This window comes from Symphodus melops (genome assembly GCF_947650265.1).
Source record: "Symphodus melops genome assembly, chromosome: 10".
In the NCBI taxonomy this organism is placed as follows: Eukaryota; Metazoa; Chordata; class Actinopteri; order Labriformes; family Labridae; genus Symphodus; species Symphodus melops.
The window spans coordinates 17,609,384-17,613,044 of NC_136700.1; the positions used below are offsets into that span (position 1 = coordinate 17,609,384).

The 3,661-nt window shown below is 43.8% G+C and overlaps 2 long non-coding RNA genes across 3 annotated transcripts; both read left to right on the plus strand.

Annotated features, from left to right (window-relative positions):
- Window positions 1-420: 420 nt before the first annotated feature.
- LOC306830061 lies at window positions 421-1,642 on the plus strand. 2 transcript variants are annotated; one of them, XR_013779923.1, is made up of 4 exons: window positions 421-900; window positions 1,038-1,250; window positions 1,352-1,466; window positions 1,586-1,642. It is a non-coding gene; the product is annotated as an uncharacterized lncRNA (long non-coding RNA). The 2 variants fall into 2 exon arrangements; XR_013779924.1 differs by having other exon boundaries at window positions 1,589-1,624.
- A 277-nt stretch (window positions 1,643-1,919) lies between these two features.
- LOC306830060 lies at window positions 1,920-3,166 on the plus strand. The gene is made up of 2 exons (XR_013779922.1): window positions 1,920-2,366; window positions 2,478-3,166. It is a non-coding gene; the product is annotated as an uncharacterized lncRNA (long non-coding RNA).
- Window positions 3,167-3,661: the final 495 nt, after the last annotated feature.

Genomic DNA, 3,661 nt, shown 5'->3' on the forward strand with positions numbered 1-3,661 from the left:
TACACCGATGTAAACTCAAGTTGAAAGTTTATGAGGCAGGCAAAAACACCCATTTTTTATCCACTGATCATTTTTTAGATTTTGGGCTTATTCAGTCCCTGAACATGTAATCTTTCAAACTACCATAAAAAAAACTATCCAAATAATACATTTATGTGTATATTTCAATACATTTTGTCTGGTCGCGGCGTTAGATTTCGCGCAAATTTTTCCGAAAGTTAGCATTCTAACGGGACGTGCTGTGTGACGGCTACTCTCTCATGACCTAGGTTCATGAACCTGCGTGAAGTTGGCCCCCCACCCCACGCAAAACTTCGGGATCATAGTCGCGTTTGTTTGTGCTTCGTTTGTGCTGGTTTGTGCTGTGAAAAGTTTCATTTGTGCTGTTTATGTTTTTGAGTTATTAAAGATTATTATATAGGTCATCCTGAGGTCACCAAGCCCCCCATCTTCTCCAAATTGACCCGGAATTGTCTTGTTTGTTTGTGCTTCGTTTGTGCTGGTTTGTGCTGTAAAAAGTTTTGTTTGTGATATTATGAATTTATAGAAATAGCGCATTTTAATTTCACGCGATGACGTCACTCAGCCCCCCATCTGCTCCGAATCGACCCAGAATGGTCGCGTTTGTTTGTGCTTCGTTTGTGCTGGATTGTGCTGTAAATATTTTCCTTTGTGCTGTTTTGGTTTTATAGATATTTTAAGTCTTATTGTCGGGCGATGACGTCACCCCTCCCTCCGGGGATTCCCCGGAAATGGTCTTGTGCGCTTATTACCTGTATGTTCGGTTAAAGCCCGAAGGCTTTTCTCGTGCTGCCGTATTTATCTTTTAATTCCACGTGGTCTTGTAACTTTTTTTCCATATTTCAACATCCTGCGCCGCCGATGAAAGGAGAACTCAAGGTAAATATGTCACGGAACAGTTTTTCACTATAGAAAAAAGTGTAACGATGCCGTTTTCAGTGTTATTTTTTCGTATTAATTTCTGCTGCTGTGGCTTTGCAGCAGTTAATAGCAATTTTGCAAATTACACTTCCCAGGTCATCATACATCTCCCAGACAGATGCAGCCCTCTTGCAATATGCCACATAATGTCCAAGAGCATCCTGGGTCAAGCCTCCCTGGAAAGCAATGACTGCCCTCAAAATAACCGTCTTCCCTTGGAGCACCAGCCTGGAGGGAAATTCAGATAATGCAACTTCGCTCTGTAAGGCATTTGTCTGTGATGGAGTTCTGAAAGAATGGCTGCCAAGGTCAGTGTCAATCCACACAAGTTCTGCTAGACTGTAGCTGTGGGTCACCTTCCATGAACACAGAACCTTTCCTGTCTTGCAGTCTTGTTTTTTTAATTCAGGAGGACACTGAGATGGGCTTTGGATTGGCCTGAGGCATGGAGAGTCAGGAAGGTTGAGTCCTTGTTCCACAGCCACCTCAAGATGAGACATGCCACACGTCTGCAGAACCGCAATGTGGGTAGACACAAGTGGAACTTCCCTAGTGACTTGCTTGCTTAGATCACAGTACTGTGAGGAACATTGTTTTGTGAAACAAACACTTGAAAGAGTCCTCATGGTTCTCTCAATTACAGCAGAGATGTGGCATTGTGCATCAATTTGGAGGGAACAAGATTTCAGGTGGACAGCTTTGAACATTCCCCTCAGCAGTTCTGCCCTCTGTGAGTATACCTGCTGGGTTACACCCTTTGTGACAATAGTTTTAACCAGCTCGAGGAACTTTTTGTCATATACCTGGCGAATTACAATGTTTTCAAAAGAATAGCTGTCACAAAAAGAGCAACATGAACTCTGAAGAACTGCATCAAATGCACAAGTGTTAAGCTCTGACACTCTTGATTTGCCAAGTTTAACAGGCTGTTTTTTTTTTCTGTTTTTTAACAGCTGCACTTTTCCGGTCCACAGATGGGTCTGTGTGCAGCCATTCAGGACAAGGAGCAAGGTAAGAACTCATCTTCCTTTTTTTTGGTGGAACTGCTAGGCCTCTCCAGTTTTCAACAGCATCCTCATCTGTTTGAACAATGTTTACAGCAGCAGCAGCAGACTCCTCACAAGCATGAACATCCTTTTTTCTTTCATCTTTTACACTGTTGGCAGTAGTGGAGACAGGGTCAGGTCCTGTGACAGTAATTAAATCAACTGCATTCTCCTCTGTTTTTTGTTTTGCAGAAAAAATCCGCATGTTTCCATCGATGAAGGAAAGATGACGAGCCACGAATCGATCCACCCGAATAGGCAGGTTTTCATGCTTGAAAAGTCCATGTTTAATGTTTTTGAATGCTGCTTCAACAGCAGCTGAGCTTGCAGTGATGCTGGTGCTTCGGAAAAGAGGGACCATTATTCCTGTCCAGACTGGTAAGTAACTTCCGAGTCTTATTATGTGGGGAATAATCTCAGTGAGGAAGTGGATGTTATCTCTGTCTCCATCAGCCTTGGCAAGTGACCTGCTCTCCTCACTTATTTCAGTTACCCACTGTCGGGCGGTTGTCTGGATATGACCAAATGCATCCACTAGTTCCTTTCCCTCAACTTTTTCATCTGGAATGATGACAACCTCCTCTGCAATTTGAGCTTTCAGGTATTTCTTGCACCTTTCTGATGGGAGAGGAGCCCCTGAACTGTCATTGCCCTCTGCTTCGCTGAGTGCCACAGTAGTGATGGCATGTATGAGGTTTTTTACATGTTCAACAGATTGTGACTTGACAAGCTGTGCTATTGATCTCACAAAGAAATCTTTAACACGATGTGTTTTCTTTTTCAGGCAGTCCCACTGGCAGATCATCTTAATGCAGTGTGCCACATCAACCCTGACAAAACAAGGGGGCAGTTTTGCAGATGGGTTCCCAAGCAATGCATTAAGGCATTCATTGATGTAGGCCTTGAGGTCAGGGTGAGGGGTAAAAGCCTTGACCAGAGCTCCAAGAATGGCCAGAGAAAAATCACTCACAACTTCTTTTGGAACAGGTGCACCTGCGCGAATCCATTCTGTCAGCCACTGTGTGATAGCATTCACATCATGTTTCTCTGACAACATTTGCACCACTGGGACACTAGAGCTGTTATGCCCTGTGAGAACACCCTGATATAAAAAGATATGACCGGAGGAGCCATTTGGTCTCACCAGTTTTTTGACTACTGAGCCAGTTGCATCAAAACACACTGTTGCATGAGATTTCTTTCATAAGGTCTTGTACACATGCATTTGTGTTTGACTCCAGTAGTGACAGAAAAACCTGTCCAGTCCAATGTCTTTAATTCTGCTACCGTGGGGTGCACTGTACTTCAGTAGCTGCAATGAAAAAATGGGATCTTTGTCACCTAATTCCACATCATTTTTTTCTTGTTTTGCGCAGGGTGGCCAAATTTGGTAGATGACTCGGCTCAGGATCTCCAAACTCCATCAACTTCTCTGCCTGCGATGCACGCCACACATGGGGTTCCATTCTGCCCTCACATAGTTCTTTGGCTATCTGTACATGCAACTGTCCAGACATGAAGCGCTTTGAACAGTCAGTGAGCAGGGAGTCATCATTGTTTGTGATGCAACAGTTAAGCACCATCGGGCTGTTAATTGCAGGCTCTCTGTCACAACTCATGTCAAGAAGACCAGAACACTCCTTACAGTGGCCTCTGATTTCAATATAAGTACT